This window comes from Pongo pygmaeus, chromosome 21 (assembly GCF_028885625.2).
Source record: "Pongo pygmaeus isolate AG05252 chromosome 21, NHGRI_mPonPyg2-v2.0_pri, whole genome shotgun sequence".
NCBI classification, from domain to species: domain Eukaryota; kingdom Metazoa; phylum Chordata; class Mammalia; order Primates; family Hominidae; genus Pongo; species Pongo pygmaeus.
Window position 1 is genome coordinate 19,577,263 of NC_072394.2, and position 23,758 is coordinate 19,601,020.

Sequence of the window (23,758 nt, forward strand, 5' to 3'; positions counted from 1 at the left end):
CACCAGTAAAATTTAAATAAAATCAAAGTAAACAGTATTTTGTATGGTTACTTTGCATTTTCATTAGTATTAATAACCAGTCTTCCTTTAGCAAGATAGAATTATCTCTCAGGCCCTTCTTCCCATCTTTGCCCTTTGGTTATTTTGCATTTAATACATTTCAGAAATTATTGCCAGATATTCTCACATTTTGTTTACAGTGCTGTGCCTTGAAAAACAGATTCTGTTTTTCCACCATGTATATACAGTGAGATGTGTGGTAGAGAGGACACCTGTGGGTGTCAGTGAAGTCCCTCTATTATGTCTCCAATGGTCAGCGGGCCTGATGCACTCTTTCAAAAGCAAGTACTGAGACCTCTTTTTAGATCAGACTGATTCATGCAGTTTTTAAGGGGATGCCTCAAGGTGGAACTGACTCAATGGTGCTTTGTTCTCTAAAAACAGAAGGAAAGCAATTCAAGCTCGAGCTTTCCATGGGACTAGGTTGATGCTGGCCTGCAGCAGACCCCTTTGTCCAGCTCCTTCCCTTTCTTGTCCTGCTTCTCTTGCTCCCGTGAGAGGCTTCCCTCAGCAAACCATTGCCCAAGGGCACCCATCTTGGGCTCTGCTGCTAGAAAAATTGTCCCAAGGCAGTTAGTTGTTATCTTCTTTGCTGATCAGAAAATAGGCAAGCAGTTTAGGTAAATGGCTTTTCCACAGTCATATAAGTGGACAGTGGTAGAATAGGTCCTCTGCTTATCCATCAAGTTCTGCTTTCAATCCTCCGCCATGCCTGTCACAATCCATTACATGGGCTGCTCCCTGTAAGGCAGCCAGTGGCTCTGGGCTTAATCCAAGGAAGCTGGGTTCTGAGCAGGCCAGACCCCAATACACGCAGGGCCCAGACCAAGAGCATAAATGGAAACCCACATGCATGAGTCCAAATATTTTAAAATTATAAATAAAGCAAACAAATTACTAAATAAAATATATTCTACCTTCTCGCCTGGTTAAATATACCTTTACAAAAATCTGAAAAGCCAGGTTTAATTTAGAATTCTCAGACTCCTTGGAGTTCCACAGCAAAAGGGAGGGAGTGGGGCAAGCTGGCTCAGCTTCCCACCACTTCCCACACTGGCTCTAGTCTTGTCCTACAATGTGAAGGACTTGTGTACACACACTGACACTCTAAATGTTCACACCTGCCAAAGGCAGCCATACCTTGGTCACACCTTCGCATGAGAATGCACACAAAAGTGGATATGGCCACTGAGCGGAGAATTCTAGCGTTCTGGGTACCTGGAATGTATGTAGACTCCAAGTAGACAGGTCCCTTGGGATCATGGATTTCATGACTTGTAGGCTGGGACTATCATAGCCGTAGGGTCCTCTAGATCATGGATCCCAGGACAGAGCTTCCTTTGCCCCTGGCCAAAGTGATACTGCTCCTCTAGCTACATCATCATGGCCAAGTCACCCTCCTTGGTGGCCAGTTTCCACATCTGTAAGCGAGGACATCGGATTATACAAGCTCAAGGTCCTTTCTTGCCATGCAGGAATGTGATTCTGTTGCCTTGTCCAGACATGAGACTGGCACTTTAAGAAGAGCAATCATTCCCTAAACAAACTTGTATAAACAAAAGCAATGGGGGAATGTCTTATAGTCAGTAAGTAGATGACTTAGAGGAGAGCCACCCAGCCATGAACTTCCTGTGGAATCAGCCCAGCATCTTGGGGTGAGCACTGCTTCTTGTTTCCAAAGCATGTGTTTCATGTTGAGCAGCTGCTGCCCAACTGCTGTCCTGTGGAGGGAGCATGCGAGCATTTGGCTCCACTCCATATGTCCTTGGATGGGATCAGAGCAAGTGATGTGGTTTGAAAGAGGAATGCTCGTTTCAAAACAGAACTAAAGTGCAGTATTCTGATAGAGAGCTGCACTTTAATATTAAAGGCATGCCCATCAATATTTCATGTTAATACACTAATTAATATTTAAAAGGTTAATCCTTGAGTAACATTTTTATTTTCACAAAAGTTTCCCCAAAGTTGATGTATTTGCTTTATTAAAGTCAATCATACATGTCAGCAAAAACCTTGCCAGTGTTACCGGGAAATTATGTGGGCAGGACCATTAACCAGGGAAGATAATCTGGTGAGACTCTGAGCACTGGGACTGTTCTTGAAGTCCAGGAGCATGAATGTACAAGAGAGGAATGGAAAGAATCAAATGTGGCATGCAAAAGCCACTGATCTGTAGCTGATGTGGTCACCTCTAGAGACTTATCAAGTAAATGGCCTGCAGGTGGCCTGAAGAATACAGATGCCAGTACTCTAAATTTAGTGGATGATAACATTGCTTTGCCCTCCATACAAAGTCCCAGCTGTGTCATGGATGAAGGGGCTGCATGAGGGATGGCTTTATTGAACAGAAGACAGTGGAAAGGCATTTGGAATAATACAGTTCGGTGGTATTCAAACCCCCCTCAAAAAATTTGCCTCTAGGGCCGGGTAAAGGAACAGGGAGTATAGGGTGTCTGTGATGGAGGAGAGGGCATTAGAGTAGCCAATATGTCTGCAAGCAATGCCACTCCATTTGCATCAGTTTTAAATATTGGACTTTCTGGCAGGGGATATTGTTCTGAAGAAAGAGCTTCCACTGCTTGAAATGAAAGGTTGAAGCTCTCTGGCTTTTTTTTTAAACTTTCTAAAAAGGCAATTGAATCTTATAGAAGGGAAATAAAATTGCTGGTTACGTAGCAAGTAGCAGGTTAGAATGTCTGATCATGAGTGGAAAGGACTGAGCCTAATGAGAGAGACTTTGTGCATTCCTATGTGTTTATGAGTGTGTGTGTACAAAAGACTCACCTGATGATCTTGTCCAGCATTGGGTTTTTCCTTCTGCAAGACTGTTTGTTTCTTGGCCTCTGCACAGAGATGCAGTGAAAATTGGAGGATATGATGGGCAACAGCATTAACAGTGCATTTTCATTACCATTTGTATTTAGGTGTCTTCAGAGGCTCTGCAACCTGGACAGAGCTTAAGGAGGCCTCTAGGTCAAACCTACTTCTGAGCCACGGAAGACAAGGGTGAGCAGTCTTATCCTTAATCACCCTCCAGGGTTGAGGGGCCGCAGCTAAGGCCAGTGCTCACTGGACTCCTTTAGATACAGGTGCAGCTCGTTTTACTGGGCTTCACTTTCTTGAGCTTCACTGACGTTGCCTTTTTTGTTAGTTTTTTACAAATTGAAGGCTTGTGGCAGTGCCACATCAACCAAGTATAAGTATATCCAAGTATATCCACACCATTTACCAGCAGCAGGTGCTCACTTCATATCTGTCTATCATATTTTGGTAATTATCATAATACTTCAAACTTTTTCATCATTCTTATACCTATTACTGTAATCTGTGATCATTAGATGTTACTCTTATCATTGTTGTTGGGAACCACAAACCACACCCATGTGAGATGGCAAACTCACATCGTTAATGTTGGGAGCGTTCTTACTGCTTCACTGACTGGCCTTTTCCCCATCTCTCTCCCTCTCCTCAGGGCTACGAATTCCCTGAGACCCAGTGACATTAAAATCAGGCCAATGAACAACCCAACAATGGTCTCTAAGTGTTCAAGTAAAAGGAAGAGTTGTACATCTTTCATTTTAAATCAAAAACTAGAAATGGTTATACTTAGTAAGGAAGGCAGGTTGAAAGCTGGGATCGGCCAAAAGCCAGGCCTCTTGCAAGAAATTAGCCACACTGTGAATGCAAAGGAAAATTCTAGGAGGAAACTGAAAGTGCTACTCCAGGGAACACAAAAATGGTAAGAAGGCAAAACAGTCAAATTGCTGACATGGAGAAAGTTTTAGTAGCCTGGATAGAAAATCAAACCAGCCACAACATTCTCTTAAGCCAGAGCTTAATCCTGAGCAAGACCCTAATTCTCTTCAATTCTGTGAAGGCTGAGAGAGGTAAGGAAGCTGCAGAAGAAAAGTTGGAAGCTAGCAGAAGTAAGTTCTTGAAGTTTAAGGAAGAAGTCACCTCCATAACATAAAAGTACAAGATGAAGCAGTAAGTACTGATATAGAAGCTGCAGAAGTTATGCAGAAGATCTAGCTAAGATAAATGACGAAGGTGGCTGCACTAAACAATAGATTTTCAATGTACATGAAACAGCCTTCTCTGGCAAGAAAATATCATCTAGGAATTTCATAGCTAGAGAGGAGAAGTCAATGCCTAGCTTCAAAGCTTCAGAGAACAGGCTGACTCTCTTGTTAGGGGCTAATGCTGCTGGTGACTAAGTTGAAGCCCATGCTCATTTACCATTCAGAAAAGTCCTAAGGCCTTTAAGAATGATGCTAACTCTACTCCACTAATGCTTTATAAATGAAACAACAAAGCCTGGATGACAGCCCTTCTGTTTACAGAATCACCTACTAAAAATTTGAAGTCCACTTTTGAGGCCTTCTGCTCAAAAAAAAATAAAATTCCTTTCAAACTGTTACTGCCCATTGATCAGAGTCCCTGGTCACCCAAAAGCTTTGATGGAGATGGAGATTAATGCTGTTTCCTTGCCTGCTAACACAACCTATTTTACAGTCAAAAACTGACTTCAACTTTCAAGTCTTTTTATTTAAGAAATACATTTTGTAAGGCTATAGCTGCCATAGGTAGTGATTCTTTAGATGCACCTGGGAAAAGTAAGTTAAAAACCTTCTGGAAATGATTCATCATTTTAGATGCTATTCAGAACATTCACGACTCAGGGGAGGAGATGGAAATAACAACATTCACGGGAGATTGGAAGAAGTTGATTTCAAACTTATGGATGACTGAGGGATTCAAGATTTCAGTGGAGCAAGTCACTGCAGATGTGCTGGGAATAATAAGACTACTAGAATTAGAAATGGACTCTGAAAATGCACTCAATTGTTACAATCTCATGATAAAACTTGAATGGATGAGGAGTTTCATTTTTGGAATGAACAAATAATAGTTTCTTGAAATGCAAACTATTCCTGGTGAAGATGCTGTGAACATTGTTGAAATGACAACAAAGGATTCAGGACATTCCATAAATTCAGCTAATAAAGCAGTGGCAGGTTTTGAGAGGATTAACTTCAATTTTGTAAGAAGTTCTACTGTAGGCAGATGCTATTGAAATGTTATCAAACAGAATCACATGCTACAGAGAAATCTTTTCTGAAAGGAGTCAACTGATGTGGCAAACTTCATTGTCGTCTTTTAAGAAATCGTCGCAGCCATCCCAACCTTCAGCAGCCACCACCCTGATGAGTAAGCAGCCATCAACACTGAGGCAAGACCCTCCACCAGCAAAGACTATGACTTGCTCAACGCCCAGAAAATTGTTAGCAATTTTTTAGCAATAAAGTATTTTTAAATTAAGATACATACATTGTTGTTTTAGAAAAATGTGGTTGCACACCATGTAGACTACAGTGTAATGTAAACATATCTTTTATATGCACTGAGAAACAAAAATAAATCCTGTGGGATTCTCTTTATTGTGATGGCCTAGAACCCACTCGGCAGTACTGCTGAGGTCACCTGTCCGCGGCTGGGGCTGTGGTGCCCCCTGCTGCTAGAATTCATCAGAGTCGTTTCCTTGTTGAATGAAGGGTTAGGATTTCAATCTTAGAATCCAGGACACTGAAGGCTTCAGGAAAAGCAAAATAAATGCACTCCTGATAAGCTGCTCCCCACTGAGGGTTGGCTGGGATTATGATTGTCTTACTTTTTTCGTGTTTTTCAGCATTTCACAAATAAAGACAAGACAGGATAAAGATAGAAAGTAATTTCCAATATTGCATTTGTATATGTGCTGGTTTTTCTCCCATGTTGAAAGGACTGCACAAAGTTGCACTCCAAGACCAGCTCATGCTTCTAGAACCAACCCTGCCTGGACACCCAGTGAGCACTGCCTGGTTTGGATTTGAGCACTCACAATTTTCTCTGCCCCAGTTGGGAGATTACAGGCTGTGCAGTTCATAGGAAAGTTTTGATTTCTGATACTTTAATTTTCCTTGAGTTTCAGGAAAATAAATGTGATATGAATGAGTATAAACATATACCCTCATTGGCACAGTCAGAGAAGTGAAACTCTTGCACGAAGCTTGCCCCATGTGTCAATATTCCATGACTTCAGTTGAATAACTGTGTCTAAAAAACACACGATCAGCCACCATGTCAGCAGAAAACAAAATGCTAATTTTTAGGCTTTCTCACCTCATCTCCTGCTTGCTAGAGATGGAGGCATTAGGGGTGGGGCAGGAAAACAAAGAAGCGACATGTTATAAACTTGGCCATTTTTCTCTAAGCACAGTCTAGGCCCAAAGCAGACCCAGGGCACAGTTCCTTCCAGGAAGTGTCATCGATGAGAAACTGGACTGTTACTTTCCACCCTGTGACTTTTCACAGGGTGGAGAAGTGAGGACGTTTCAGAATAAGGGAGCTTATTTTGCCTGGAAAAGAAAAGCTTGAGAGGAGATCATTTTTCATTTTGACATTTCCTGGGGATATAGTACTGGCCTGGTATTGTTTCATTTCAGAGCTTGTCTAGAATGAAAAACAAACAAAAGAAATGAACCAAAAAAAAAAAAAAATGAAAAGAAGGAAACCAAATAAACTCAGGGCCCAGAGAGATCTGCACCAGATCTGCAGCATGGTCAGTCTCTGGCCTCCCACACCCCCTTCCGTGAGGCTGCCTGCAGGTCCAGCCAATTGGCCTGGGTGCCAAGAACACCCAAAAGAACACTCCAAGGCAGTGTTCTCAAGTTGATCCATCAGGGTGAACAAAGTAATAAAACATCTGTTTTTATTTTTATCTCAACATTTTAAATATTTTATTGTAATGCATATTTCACAAGGTATCTGAGTACAATGTATTCAGTGTACAGGAGTTTGTGGCCATCATTTATAAAGCACTAAGTTGACACATGGAGTGTGTTTCATCATAGCAGGATGTGATCAAACAGATTTGAGTCCTTGGTTTGGATGATCACCTATAACAAAGATTCTCTGCTTGACCAAACTTTAGTCAGGTTTCTGAACTTTCTCCTAGTGCTATCCTACACTTCCTTGTGATATCTGTTTTAGCAATCCCTGCTTTGTCAATTTAGCAAGGACTCCCCTCCCCTGATATCTGATCCCCCTCGGTGATATCTGATCAGGCTTACCATGGTCCACCATCTCCCATGATGACTGATCACCCCAACCTACCTTCAGCAGGAATCCTGTGAGGTGGCTTAGCCAGAATCCCCGTACCCCTGAAGTAGCCTCTTAGTAATTGTCCATCCACTGACCCCCTCGCCCTGGTCCTTGGCTATAAATTTCCATTTGCCTATGCCGTTTTCAGAGTCGATCTCAGTCTCTCTCCCTCGCTGCAAGACCCTTTGCTATTATCCCTGTGCCTGCCATGGCAGTCCCGAACAAAGTCTTCCTTACTGTGCTTTAACAAATGCCATTGGATGTTTTTTTCTTTAACACCTGGAAAGTTGTGTGTGGTTTCCAGGGTTTCTCCAGTAGCCTGGAGCCATTTGAAATCAGGAGAGTGTAAGGTTGCCTCTACTAGGCCTGGCAACAGAGCCTCAAATATAAAAAAGATGGAGGGATTAGAAAGCCCCAGGAGGCAGAATTACTGCAGGGCATAGGGCCTGGCCTGCGGTGGGCAGGAAGAACCATGGTAATCAACACATTTGTTGAGAAAATATGATTCTCCACCACTAATCCTTCATGCCATCATCTTACAAACAAACAAAAAAACAGGGACTATCAGTAGAAGAGCTCTTGGCCATTCATGATTGGACTGAGCAGCAATGCAAAGTCAAGTCAGTCTGCCTTTGCAACCTTCCCAAGTGCTTTCGGTACCCACTGCCTCATCACTGTCTCCTCCTGGCCCCTGGTGCCTCAGCGCCTGGCCTCCCAGGAATGTGCTTCATATAGCTGGCTTTTGACCCAAAGCCTGGGGTCCTCAAGCAGCCATTCTCCTGGGAGGCGGAGGCTGGCAGAGAAGGTCTCTGAGGTCACAGTATGGCCCTCCATGAAAAGGTTGGCTGTTCTTCTCAGCCTGAAGCCTCTAACCTTTTCCATCACAAGCTCTCTCAGCAGCAGCCCTGGCAGGAGGCTGCACCTGGCATTTGAGAGTGAAAGGGAAATAAATGGAGCCATGTGCAAGCACAAACACACCAGAAGGAAGCAAGCCTCCCAGGGTGGAGGGAGCCTTTTTGCTGCGAGGCAGTAGGGATGGAAGGCTATTTCAGTCTATTTCCTTAACCTGCTGCCATGGACTCACTCCTCTGAAGTCTCCAGCCCACTCCTACATGGATAGGTCACCGTCCAGGAATGGCCCTGTCTAGAACCCATCAATCGTCAAGACCCCCTCCAATGGCTCATCCCCAGACCTCTCCAGGCGCTTACACCAGCCTCCACGCCCAGAGCACATGGGTCACCCTCCGTTCTTCCACACATGGCAGTTGCGGTGTGTTTCTCACTAGCTCTGTGTATCACAATGGCAGGAGCTTAGTTTTGTTCATCTTCTTACCATCTGGGTCTTGCACGATGTGTGGCGCAAGATATCCAGGTCCTCAGCCCACATTCGGGGAATGAATGAATTGTCCACACATAACCTCAGAAAATTACTTTAAAATGTTTAGAATAATAAGAGAAACAGCAGCCATGATGTCAGTGCAAGATCCAAGTGGGGTAGTCACCAGGACGGAAAGTCCCAAAGCAATGAGGCTGAGGAAGGGCAGAGCCCTGGTGAAGCTGGAGGGGCAAATTTTCACAGCACTTCCCATGCTCCTGCGTGTGGCAGCCATGCTCACAGTGGAAAAATGTGGGGTGTCCTGACTTTCCTCTTCACAAAGTAACTCACAATCATGCCGCTTTTCCTGATGCATACCTCATTTGGGTTTCTCATTTTTTGTGGAGTGTAAGATGTATACAGGAAAGTGCAAAATTCAGAGTGAGCCTGATGTGAACAAAGTGAACTCATTCAGGTTACACCAGAGGGATAAAGAAGAAAAATGATATCAGCTGCTCCAAGTCCCCTTGTGTCCCTTCCAGGAACTGCCCCTCCAAGGGGTATCCTCACTTCTCTCCACAGTGATTAATTTTAACAGTTAATCTTCAAGTTCTATGAACATGGGACTATGCAAATGTGCTCTCTTGGGTTTGGCTTCTTTAGCCCAATAATATGTCTACGATTCATGCACTTTGTGTCGTGTGAATGTTGATTGTTCATTCTCATGCTGTCTAGTATTCACTGGCAAATATACTGTTGGCAATTCATTCATTCTCCTATGATGGAGCATTGGGGGTTTTCCACGTTCAGATATTTACAGCCTTCTAGGCACAGGTCTTCTAGGCACATGTGAACACATCCCTGGTGGGTGTGCATCTAGAAGCAAATTGCTAGTTTATACATTTCCGCTTTATAGACACTGCCAAACATTTAACAAGGTGTGATACCCTTGTTAATTAACCTTAGAGAAATGTCAATTGACTGTACAGAAAGATACATTACCCTTTCTCTGGGACTGCATAAGAATGCCATTACTCCACATTTTTGCCACTCCTTGGTGTTTTCCATCGTTTTCATTTTAGCCATTCTAATTATTTTTTATATTAAATTTTATTTTGAAATAATTATAGGTCCACATGCAATTGTAAGAAATAATACAGAGAGATCCTGTATGTCCTTTACTTAATTTCACTTAAAAGTAACATCTTGCAAAATGATAGTACAATATTACATGAGGATATTGACACTGATGCGGTCAGGATGCAAGGCATTTCCGTCACCCAGGGAACCCTAATGAGGCCTTTTTGCATAGCCATGTCTACTTCCTTCCATCCCTAGTCCCTCCTCAACCCTTCACAACCACAATCTGTCATCCATTTCTATAATTTTGTCATTTCAAGAATGTTAAGTAAATAAAACCATACAATATGTAATACTTCAGAATTTTTTTTTCTTTTTCACTCGGTATAACTCTCTGAATATTCATCCAGGTTGTTTCATGTATCAATATTTTGTTCCTTTTTATTGCTAAGTAGTATTTCATAGTACAGATGTAGCAGAGTTTAACCATTCACCCATGAAAAGTCATCTGGGTTTTTTCTAGTTTGGTGTTATTATGATTAAAGCTGTTATTAACATTTATATGAACATGTTTTTTGTGTGAACATAAATTTTCATTTCTCCAAGATAAATTCCCAAGAGTATAATTGCTGGATGATATAGGTAGTTGCATGTTTAGTTTTTCTTAAAGAACCTACCAAACTATGTTCCAGAGTGGTTGTATCATTTTATATTCCCCCCCAGCAATGTATTAGTGGTGCAGTTTCTCTGCATTCTCACCAGCACTTGGTGTTACTGTGGTAGGAAGTGGAATTCAACTTCAGTGGCAGGGCTCAGACACTGGACCAAATTGAGGATTGGCTAAAACAGGTCCAGGGTAGAAGTAGCTTTCCATAAGACACACCCTTCAGTGTGCCATGTCAATTTACCATTGCCGTGGCAACATCAAGAAGTTACCACCCCTTTCCATGACAACCACCTGACAACCTGGAAGTTACCACTCTCATCTTAGAAATTTCTGCATAAACAACACCCTTAATTTGCATATAATTAAAAGTGAGTATAAATATGAGTGCCGCACTACCTCTGAGCTGCTGCTCTGGACACACTGACTGTGAGGTAGCCCTGCTCTGCAATGAGCAGTACCTCTGCTGCTGCCGTGCACTGCTGCTTCAATAAAAGTTGGTGTAAAAATTGCTGTTTAACAAGTCCGCTAGCTTGCCCTTTAATCCTTTTCTGGGAAGCCAAGAATCTCCCCAGGCTAAGTCCCATTTTGGGGGCTTGCCTGCCCTGCATCACTGTCACTGTTTTGTATTTTATTGACTCTGACAGATGTGTAGCGATACCTCCTCATGGTTTTAATCACCATTTTCCTAACATCTGATGATGCTGAACATCATTTCATGGGCTTTTTTGCCATATATGAACTTTTAATGTCTTTTGTCCGTGTTCTAATTGGGTTATTCCTTTTTACTTTTGAGTTCTGATTTTTTTTAATTTAGATACTTGTACTTTCTTGAACATGTAGTTTGTGAGCATTTTTTCTCAATCTGTAACTTAGCCTTTTATTCTTTTAACAGGGTCTTTTGAAAAGTAGAAGTTTTTAATTTTAATGAAGTCTAGTGTAACAATTCTTACTCTTATGGACTGGGCTTTTGGCTTTTGGTGTCTTTGCCTAGCCTTACATTTAGAAGGTTTTCTATTTTTTCCCAAAAGTTTATTACAGTTTTATTTATTGTTTTACATTTTACATTTAAGTCAGTAATGCGTTTTGAGGTTTCTTCGTTTGTTTGTTTTGTTTTGTTCTGTTTTGTTTCGTTTTTTGAGATGGAGTCTCATTTTGTCACCCAGGCTGAAGTGCAGTGGCATGATCTCGGCTCACTGTAACCTCCACCTGCTGGGTTCAAACGATTCTCCTGCCTCAGTCTCCCAAGTACCTGAGATTACAGGGGTGCGCCACCACGCCTGGCTAATTTTTGTATTTTAGTAGAGATGGGGTTTCACCATGTTTGTCAGGCTGGTCTCAAACTCCTGATCTCATGATCTGCCGGCCTCAGCCTCCCAAAGTGCTGGGAATTTTTATATAAAATGTTAAACTGAGGTCAAGGCCTTATTTTTCTTTTCTTAAGGATTTTTGGTGTTTATTATAAGGGATTTTGGCAGTTTTCTTTAGTTTTTTTTGTACTGTCTTTGATTTTTATGTTACAGAAATATTAGCTGTATCAAATGGATTGGGACATGTTTCCCTTCTTTTGTTTTCTGGAAGAAGCAATATAGAATGTTGATTCTTTTATAACATTTGGTAGAATTCTTCACTGACATCATCTGGCCCTGGATATTTCTTTTGGGGTTTTAAAATTATGAATTCAATTTCCTTGGTAGTTTAGGCCTATATGAATTATCTACAATAGTATTGTTCCCCTCTTATCTGTGAAGGATGTATTCCAAGACCCTCAGTTGATTCCTGAAAGGACGGATAGTACTGAATCTTATATATATTATGTTTTTCCCCCGGTACATACATACATATGATAAAGTTTCATTTATAAATTAGGCACAGTAAGAGATTAACAACAATAACTAATAATATTATCCTTGTGTTGTCTGCCAGGTGTACATTGATATCCCGTTTCAGTCCTTATATTGATAAATTGTCTTTCTGTCTTTGTCAGTCCTGCTACAGGTTCATCAATTTTACCAGTCTTATCAAACAACTAGCTTTTTGTTTCATTGACTTTCTCTACTGTTTATTGTGCTTTTTTGTTTTCATATTCTTGTATTCCTTATATTACCCTTATTATGTCATTTCTACTGATTGCTTTGGGTTTCTTTTGCTCTTATTTTTCCTGATGTTTGATTTGGGAGCTTTGGTTATTGATTTGAAACTTTTCCACTTCTCTAATGTATGCATTTAGTGCTAGAAGTTTCCCTTTTATCACTGCTTTAACTGGTTTCACAAGTGTTGATATGTTGTATTTTTATTTTTATTCAGCTCAATGTACTTTTTATTTCCTTTGAGACATTCTCTGATCAACTGATTATTTAGAAGTATATTGTTTACTTTCCAAGTGTTTAGAGATTTTCCTGTCATCTTTCTGTTATTGATTTCTAGTTTGATTTCATTGTGGTCAAAGAAAATGCTCTGTTAGATCTTAATTATTTTCCACTTGTTGAGATTTGTTTCATGGCCCAGGACATAGCTCATCTTGGAATATGTTCCATGAGCTCTTGAAAAGAATGTGTATTCTGCTGCTGTTGTGTGGAATATTCCATAAATGTTGATTCAATCCTATTGATTGATGGTATTGTTAAATTATTCTATGTACTTGTTGATTTTCTGTTTAGTTAGTTTATCAGTTGTAGAGATAAGAGTGTTAAAGTCTCCAGCTATAGTTGTGGACTTGTGTTTTTCTCCTTTCATTTCTAACAGGTTTTGCTTTGCATATTTTGTAGCTTTGTTGTTTGGTACATACACACTTAGGATTACTACAATTTATGTGAAGAGTTGCTTTTTTGTCATTATACAAAGTTCCTCTCTGTCTCTAGACTAGTTTACTCCTACTTTTCTTTGATTACTGCTTAAATAATATGTCTTTTTAAAATTCTTTTACTTTCAACTTGCCTATATTGTTATATTTGAAGTGAGTTTCTTTTAGAAAGCATGCATTTATGTAACTTTAAAAATCCTGGCTATCATTTTATGTCTTTTAGTTATGTCTTTTATATTTAGACCATTTACATTAAGTGGAATTATTAATATTAGGGGCTTAAACTTGACATTTTAATTTCTGCTTTTTGTTTGTTCTTTTTTGTTTGTTTTGTTTTTCATGTTTTCCTGTGGGTTATTTATACATTTTGGGGGCGCCATTTTATCTATTTATCTGTAGCATGTCTGAGAGTATCTCTTTGTATAATGTTTTTAGTGGTTGTTCTAAGTATTGTATTATTACAATATATGTACATATCTTATTTAGTCTAATAGTGTCATTGAGTGAAATAATGTGATGTATTTGTGTGAATGAAGTGTAGAAATCATAGCTTCCTTTGTATGCCCATTCTTTTTTATAACAGAGTTGCCTTAAGTATTTCTCTATATACATTTAGAACTACATAAGACAACATTATAATTTTTTGTTTCAAACATCAAATGCAATTTAGAAAACCCAAGTGAAAAAGAAAAATGCATTTATTTACCATGTTTTTTACTATTTTAATTGTTTTCTTTTCTTTCTTCCAAGGTTCCAAGATTTCTCCTTTAATCTTTTTCTTCTGTTTGAATAATTCCCTTAGTCATTTTTTTAGGGTAGTTCTGCTGGTGACAAATTCTATTAGTTTACTCTAATCTGAAAATCTTAAATTTTCCTTCACTTTTAAAGAATATATTAATTGGTATAGGATTCTTGGTTCATAATTATTTCCTTTAAGCACCTAAAAAAAGTGCTACTGCATTCTGGCCTCTATGATTTCTGATGAGAAATATACTGTAATTCCAATTGTTTCTCTCTTGCTGCTTTAAAGATTTTTGTCTTCAGTTTTCACATTAAATTTCATGTGTCTTAATGTAGGTTTTTGGTTTATGCTGCTTTGAGGTTCACTCAGCTTCTTGAATTTGTAGGTCTACGACTTTTGCCAAATTTGGGAAATTTTGGTCATTATTTCTTAGAGTAATTTTTCAGCCTTCCTTTTTCTCCTTTCCTTCTAACAGATTGATGATATCAAAGGTAGCTCTTTTATTGCTTTAGTTTCACAAGTTTTGGAGGTTATGGTTTTTGTTTACTTGTTTTTTTGTTTGTTTTTGTCTATTTTCTCTTTGTTGTTTAATTTCTTTTGTTCTGCTATCCAGTTTGCTGACTCTTTCCTCCGTCCTTTCTACTATGCTGTTAAGCCTATTTACTGAGCTTTTTACATTATTGTACTTCTTAGTTCTAAAATTGTCATTTGGTTCTTTAGTTTCTTTGCTGAGACTTTCTTTTGCTTCAAGCATGTTTATAAATACTGGTTGAAGCATTTTTTAAAATTGTTGCTTTAAAATTTAGGTCAGATAATTCTAATGGCTCTGTCATCTTGGTGTTGGGATCTATTGATTGGATTTCCATTTAGCTTATGATCTTTTATGTCACAATATGACGTGATTTTATTTGAAACTTGAACATTTTGTTCCTATGTTATGAGACTCCAGATTTTATTTAAATAGATGGCTTTCTCTGAAGTCATTCCTGCTAGGAAAGGGTTGTGCCTCTACATCCCTGCTGGGGGAGGGTTGAGATCCAGGCTCCACACTGACATTGTAGTGAGTTGGGGGTGGTTACTGCCTAGCAAGAATGAAAGCTTCTGACCCCATCCTAGTGGCAGGGGGTGGGATGGGGGTCCTTCAGCCTGTCAAGGGTGGAAGTCCGGGCTCCCCACACAGCCTATCTTTGCATGGGCGGGGCTGGTGCCTCAGTTCTTCTGTGATGTTTGGATGGAGTAGAATGGTTATTGTCTTGGAAGGTTGTTCCTTTTCTAGATCTTTGGCTAGAGAGAGTAAGCTTTATGAAAAATGTTTCATTGTGGTAAAATACATATAACATAAAATTTAACATATTAATCACTTTTATGTGTACTATTTAGTAGTGTTAAGTGTATTTACCAATCTCTAGAACTTGCAAGCATCTTACAAAACTGGAACTCCATTCCCATTAAACAATTATCCATTCGTTCGTCCCTACAGCAAACCCATCATGACTACCATTCTGCTTTCTATTCCTATGAATTTGACTATTTTAGGTACTTCATATAAATGCAGTAATATAGTATTTGTCTTTTTGTGACTGGCTTATTTCACTCAGCATAATATCCTCAAGATTCATTTATGTTGTAGCATGTGTTAGACTATCCTTCATTTTTAAGACTGAATAATGTTCCACTATGCTTTTACGTCACATCTTATTTATTCATTCATCTGTTATTGGACAGAAGGCAGACTTTTGTTGGCTTTTTTCTTGACTGTGCTGATTGACATTCTGGGTTGCTAACTTTTTCACCTCCAAGTCTGGAATATATAAGGCAAAAGGAAAACCAAGGGAACTTGCTGCCATATAATTTATTGGGTCCTGAGATCCTTAATCAGTTTGTCTTATTCTATCCACCCCTCTAAGTCTTCTTATGTTTGTCTCATTCATAATTTCCAAAGTTTTAGCTGTACTTGTTGAAAGAAGTAGGGCCAAGTATATCTGTTCTGTTTTCTGGGAAGTAGAAGTTCTGCAGTTGATTTTTATGTTAGTTTATAATGAGTATGCTACTCTTTTTGAAAATGTTTTAAGCTATCCTAAAAATCTATTTTCTTACTAAATCAGACAAGACCTTTTTAAATTTAAAGTGCATACAATTTTGCTTTTTGGGACTTGAACTCTTAATAGTTCCACAGTTCTTATTTTGAAGATATTAAATTTGTTTTTAAAGGGATTGTAGCAGAAGGGCTATCTCTTTCCTCTGTTTAAAATCTTGGTTTCTCCTGTTAATACCAGCTATCTGGTGAGTGTCTCATAACACTTATGTGTATTGAATTTGAAACCACGGACACAAATCTGTTACTGGACTGTAGCTTGCAGAATGACTGGAGATAAATTCTTTCAAGAGTCTCCTAGATTGCTTACAGCTATAACTTTTATTGACTTTTGAACACTTCATAAAATTTAAATTTACTAAGGAAACAATTTGTTATATTTCTTTAGAAAAAGAACAGAGGTAGGGTCTCATATTTCTCCACCAATCTGCAAAGCCTCTGGATGAGCAATGGAAGTGGGATTGATATCTTTTTGAGGGGTCAGTGAAATTTACTCTAAGTGAAAAATCTTCCATTTGAAGGATAGTATGTATAAATAAATCTTGAATTTATAGGCTCTGTCCATAAAACTCACACAAGTTTTTTAAAAAAAAAAAAAAACTCTTCTGCACTGAAAAATATAATCCATAAGGATACTGTAAAACAGTTTGAGGCATTACTGAACCACAGTGATTTGCCTATCTTCTTGAATAGAATGTTATGATAGAACCACAAGGCAACAGACATTGCAACAGCTCAAATGAACAAGTGTCTGGCTCCAGGGGAAAGATGAAAATAAAATTAAATCATAAAAGCTTTTTCTTGCATCATTTCTTCTTCTAAAATTTTAAAAATCAGAAAAAAAAATTCAGAGTGGCTTAACTTTTATTCCCGCAGTACTAATGTGAAAGTCAGAAGCTACTAGGAGTCCAGGCACCTGATTTTGAGTGCAGTGTCACTTCTCAGCACAGAATTTAATACTCATTTCAGATAATTTAATACTCATATTAAAACAAGATGGCCTTGAAGAACAAGGCCTGGTGATAGAGAATAGGTATAAATCCCAAATGCTTTGGTGTACAGAGTTCATATTAGAACCTTTTATGATTTGAGGAATCATCGCTAAGTCTCCTTGGTACATCCTACCTGAATGACTGCAGTCTCAACCTAAGACCTCAGCAACTTAAATGAATCACTTTAAGACACTGGTTAGTTATCTCTTGCTGAATAACAAACTGCACCCACACTTACAGCATATAACAACCATTTTATTACATCTCTCAGTTTTGTGGATCAGGAATTCAGGCAAGTCTCAGCCAAAAGTTTCTTTTTCTCCACATGGAGTGACTGGAGCACTTAGGGTACTCAGCTCATCAAGTGGTTGATCTGAAGGGTGCAGGTCAGGTTTATTCACATGCCCAGCAGCTTGGCACACATGTCTAGGAGGCCCCGTTCTTCCTCCAGGTAACCCCAGGACCTCTTCTCCTTTCCTCTGAAGCAGAAAGGTTGGACTTCTTAGATGGAAACTAAAGCATCCAAGAGCAAGCAAGCATCCTAGGAGCCTGAAGTGGAAGCTGCAAGGCTTCTCATGACCTACCCACGGAACTCCAGAACATATTCTCTTTTGCATGCAAGCATTCAAGTGGTCAAGCAAGTCACCAAAACCAGCCCGTCTTCAAGTGTATGGGAATTGGACCTCACTTCTCCATGAGATAAGTGGCAGAGAATTGGTGCCATCTTTAATGACAGTCTCATTTTTCACCATCACAGGTAGCATAGTAATCCTGAATTTTAAAAAATTAAATCAGCACTAGTAAATATTCCAGCATGAAACAACAAATGAACATATTCTGTATTCTTCATAAGATTCAGAAGCTTTCAAATATTTGAATAACGAAGGTATTTATGGAGCAGACACTCCAAGGCAGACTGGTATGAGGCATCCTTCCTCCAAGTCTTACATGCAAAACATCTAAGAAATGCTGCCCACATTGCTGGGGAGGAGACTGGGCTATGGGTGCCACCACTACACCTGAACCAGTCTTAGCTCCTGCTACTGGCTGATGTTTATTAAATATTGACTGTAAAATGGCTGCTGTGAAAACCATAACACCTGACTCAGTGCTAAGTACCTCATCTGTCTCTTAAAGTCTCCATAGCACCACTATGGGGTTGGTCAAGTTCTGGGGATGACCCTTTTCCAGGCTTGGATACAGCTGCCTTCTCAATCTGTCCTCATGTGTTGAAGAGAGCCCTGATGTCTCTTTCTCTTCCCATAAGACCACTAATCCCATCATGGGACTCTGCCCTCATCATGTCATCTACTACTAATTAGTATCTTAATATCTTCCTTAAGATGCCACCTCCTAACACCATTACATTGGAGGTTAGGGTTTCAACAGACAAATTTAGAGGGAACAGAAACATTCATTCCATCTGGTAATATGTCTTGTTAAGTGTCTCTTATCCCTTGAGGTGGCCATCAATAAATATTGATTGAATGAATAAATGAATGAATGAAACAAATCGTCTACTAAAAGTAATTGACAATATCCAAATTGAAGTACTGATGGCCAATTGAGATAGGTGATATGGCAGTTGAACCCCTAAATTTGCCTCAAGCTTGATATGTGACCCCAGGCCAACCGTGTTTGTGGCCCCTAAAATGGCTGCTCCACCTGTAAATTATTGATATTGAGGAGACCTGTTTCTTAAGTGTCTTTTAGTGCCTGTGTGGTGAGGACTAAGGAAACACAAAGACCTTGGAGAAGTACTCATTTTAAGGAACATTTCACAGCTTTTGTTATTTCGAAAAGAGACCCTGAACTTGTCTTCAGATCACGTATATAATCTAGGTGGGGTAGAAAGTTCTGCTTCCCTAGAGCCCCGATGCCCAGTAGAGTTTCAGAGACTACGCAGCCACACCATTTGAACATTTTGTGGAGCTTTAACAAAATCCAATTTTATTATTAGCAAAAAGTTTGATTTTAGTAGCTATCTATCTATTTTGAAAATGTCAATGGTATTCTAAAGGAAATGGGAGCAGAATTTGTCTTCCCTGAAATTGAATTCTTGTTTAATAGATAAACCTTTATTGATGCTGCAGCCTCTGAGGAAGCACAAGGTTTATGAGGCCTGGATGGTGACAAGGAACTCAAAGACAGAAGGGATGAACAAAGACAAGGACAGATTTGCTGTTTGGCAACTAACGCTGAGACTAGGGAATACAAATGGCCCAGGAGTCAAAGTTTCTGCTTAGGCCTTCTTATAAGGATTACAGCCATAACTCAGCATGGTTTGGAGCTAGGGAGAATGTCTCATAGAATCTGGTGACCAGAGCATATGTGCCTTTTGCACCTTACAGACACAACCCCGCAAAGGTTTTAGGAGAGTCAGGACCATGATAGAAATTTGCAATCTGAAGGAGACTGATATGCAAAGAGATCCCAGTTGTTGGGGTCTGTGGCACATGCATGTCTGCCTGACACTCAGCCTCAAACCGAGTTGGTGTTCATGGGCGGCTTCCTGGACATTCAGGCCCCTTCTGGGCTAGTGAGAGAGCAGCCTTTCTGAGGTCCCCATTCACTCTCCCACTCATGTTCAGCCTGTCCATAACAGGTTGGAAGTATATAATCATGTGCATTGAAGAAGAGACCCTCCTTTATATCTAGTAATTAACTCCTTCCAAGCCGGAAGTCTTTTCATGTCCTCCTCTCTCTGCTGGACATGATCTGTGCGTGTAATGCCAGTATTGACTGACAACACTAGCAGAGCCTGGCACATAGTAAGTGCTCAGTAAATTTAACTGGGATGTGCCAATAAATGGGAACAGGGGTATCTGTGCTCACTATAAACTTAGGTCAAAAATAACAATAATAAATTAAACAATAATTGTAACCAATATACACTAAGAAGTAGAACACACTGTGGTGGGGGCCTTCTTAGCTCCCACAATACAGCTGAAAGATGAATAAATATGCTGGACAGCCAAAAATTTCTAAGACAGCCAAAAATTTCTAGATAGAATTTTATGGCACAAGTCTTGTAGTCAGTCACCTTTTACAGAGTAAAATACCAGCAAGCACTATTCTCAGGGGTGTGTGTATGTGCACAGGCATACACTCCTAGAATTTTGGACTATGAGATGGACAAGCAGAGTCTTATTTATAGTTTCTCCTCTGACTTTTCCTGACTATAGTAGTAAGTCCCTCCTCTTTGAAACTTTCTTCTATAAAACACAAATACTATGACTTTGCATGTGTGTTTGTGTGTGTGTGCTGTCTGTCTACACTGTACACAGACTGTTAGTGTAGGTGAGTTGATATTATTCATGACTTAGAAAATTGTTTATTTTCCCCTTAGGTTCAAACCATGATATGATGATTGCGTTATTTTAATTCTTTCAATATTTTTGGTCCTCCAATAGAATTCTATACTTTTGTCAATTAAGTCTCATTTTTAATGAGATGTATCTTAAATTTTGTCTCTTCTTCCTTATTTATTCTCTCTTCAACCACCCCAGTCAGGCCTTCTTCAAGGTCTTGTCAGGATCACCAATGAACTGCCCACGGCCCACTGCATTGCCCCTTCTTAGAACTCCTTGTATCCAACCTGTCCATGGGCACCAAATTGGGCCTGCCCAATATGGACACTTCAGTCCCCATCATTCTTCAATCAGCTCCTTATCCTGTCTTCTCCATTTCAATAAAGAATGCATCTTTTGCCCATTTGCTCCAACCCAAATTCTAGGAGACTTTAATTCCTCTTTCTCAAATCCGACACCTAATACAAAAGTAAGTCATATTGTTTCAAACTTTAAAACATTTCCCAAACTTGAAAGTTTCTGCCATTTTCATAGGCATAACTGAGTTCATCATCTTTTTTTTTCCTGGAAAACATCAGTAGCCTCTTGTCTTTCTTCTCTACAGTCAGTTTTACACACACCGTCTAGAATGAACTTCTGGAAATGTGAATCTGATGATACCATCTCTCTATCCAAACCTTCCAAGGATTCTCATTGCACTTGCTCTAAAATCCTGACTCCTTCCTATGGCCCCAAGTCCCTAAGTTATCTAACCACCTGGGCTGGACTGTGTTTCTCAAAGATGATCAAACCTACCTAGTTATCTCATCCCACATGCTCTCTTAATGTGGCTGATGCTCCTCCCACTCTTTAAAGAGTGGTCTGGTCTCTACAGGTGTGGACTTTGACTGGTAGAGTACAGCAGAATTCAGATTGGTTGAATTATAAGACTATGTTGTATAAAGAATGCAGCTTCCTCCTAGATCTCTCTCTCTCTTTCTTTGCTCACCTTTAGAACTCAGCTACCACGCTGTGAGGAACCGAGGCCCCCACCCAACAGCCAGCATAAACTCACCACCCTCGGGAGGGAGCTCCTTTGGCAGTGGCTCCCCCAGCCCTGGTCAAACCTTCAGATGATGGACGTCCAGCTGACCTGTGACACAAGAGACTCTGAGCCAGAACCACAGATGAGCCCCTCCTGAACTGTTGGCCAACAGAATTCACGAGAGATAAGTTACTGTTATTGCTTTAAGCCACTTAGTATTGGGCTGACTTCTTACGCAGTGTTTAACAACTAACGTTGCCTAGTGCTCTGACTCTGCTTCAACCACTCTGGGTTGCTCAAAAAGTCAAGGCTTATTTCTGCCTCAGGGACTTTGTGTTTCTTACTCTTTCCAAATAAAATTTTTCTTTCTCATATTGCCACATGGTAACTTCCTTACCTCATTAAAACATCTGTTCAAATGTTATATACCAGGAGATCCTCCCTCAGCACTTAAACAGCAAAAAAATTCCCCTTCCTGCCTCCACAGTCATTTTCTAGCCTATTTTCTCACGATTTTTTCTTCACTGCACATTACTGTAGCTGAGACTGTATGTTGAAGTATTTATTTAATTATCCGTCTTCTCATTAGAATATAAGCTTGATGAAGGCAGAAATTTTAAGTCTTATTCAACAGATTCACCAGAGCCTAGACCAAAAAAAAAAAAAAAACTCAATTAAAACATGTTAAATAGATACTGAAATAACCAATCATTTCCTGGGTTCTTTTCTAGGATTCCATCAGGGAACCCTAGTCAATACCATATGCAGCAAAAGAACCACCTGGCTGAGCCCAGCCAGAACTCCTGACCCACTGATTGTGAGCAAAATAGAATAATGGTTTTGTCTCTGTGTTGGGGGTGTTTATAATAAAATAATAGTTCACGTGAACAAAAGGCTTCCACCCTTTTATTGTTAATATCAGTTCTTGGTCCTCTTCCCTGAAATATTCCTAACCATTCATTTCAGGGGCCTGATACCAAGGACAACCTTAAGAAACCCTGATAGAAGCTTTTTCTGCCTAGCAGAAAGCATAGATACATCAAGAAATAATTAAAGTCACACTATCAATTCTTAACTTCTTTTAATTGAGATCATCAAAGAGAAACAGATTTCATTACATGCACAGCATGTGGGCTACATTCTCTGGAGTTCATGATTTATTCACTCAAATGGTTTCATTTCACCCAGTGTTTTGTTGCAAATAAGTGACTTAAATTGAAAAAGAAGAGAGGATGGAATAATTTAAACTGAAAAGTAAAATCTAATTCTTGGAAGATTGTTCTGTCAAGAGTGAGACTTTTAAACTAAATTCTTAATGGCCAATGTAAAAATTTAATATACAGTATGTACCTCTGGAGGGATGATATATTTAATTAAAGTCAGACAGCCAAGACAACGTTCACTATAGAGACACACATCTCTCCAAATGGAAGTATGCCTTTGCAACAAGTTTTCTACTCTTTATTGTTTAAGGATTTTTCCCTTTCATTTTTAACAACATATCTTTTAAATATATTTTACTGTTATCTCTAGCACTTCTGTTGTTAGAAATGTCAGAGATTGCTGAAATCTATAATGAAAAAAAGACATTAATCTATAATTCTAGCACCTTGTCCTAACCACAATTAACATCTTTTTCTTTCCATTCTATTTCTATATCTATTCATGTACATTCCCTTTCTAAGACTGCAAGAATGTATGTATTGTCTTACACATAAACCAACAACATCACTGGCTTTTGCTGTGATTTTTTTTCTGTTGGTGAAGTATGTATTTATTCTATTAGACATCAAAGTAGTTCAAAGTGGATAATTTGTCCTGAGGTGCCTGGACTGGACTGACCAGCTGGCATAGGCCAAGCTCTGGTGACCGTTTATGTCATCAACAACTATTTAAGCATGGGCTCCGCAAGGTAACATAAGGGAAAGAGATTAATATAAAATCTGGGACCTGCTGTTAAAGGGCTTCTGGGTCAATAGGAAAACACTGGCTACAATATAAGTATTTTATTCTAATATGATAAATGCAAAAATAGAAATATGTCCCAGGTAACAAAGAGGTACAAGCAGAGATCATTTACTGCCCTTGATACTGGCAGAGTTAGAGCATCCTGGCTAAATTACATTAATTGTCTATAATTAAAAGAAATAATTATTCCAAAATGTTCAAGCTGGATAACAAATGATCCTTAGATTTAAAAAAAAAAAAAAAAAAAAAAAAAGCAGGACCAGACTTGGTGGCTCACACCTGTAATCTCAGCACTTTGAAAGGGTGAGGCAGGCAGATCACTTGAGATCAGGAGTTCGAGACCAGCCTGACCAACATGGCGAAAACTCATCTCTACTAAAAATGCAAAAAATAACTGGGCATCGTGTTGTGTGCCTGTAATCCCAGCTACTCGGAAGGCTGAAGCAGAAGAATCGAATCACTTGAACCTGGGAGACAGAGGTTGCAGTGAGCTGATATTGCGCCACTGTGCTCTAGTCAGGGTGACAGAGTGACACTCCATCTCAAAAAAAGAAAAATAAA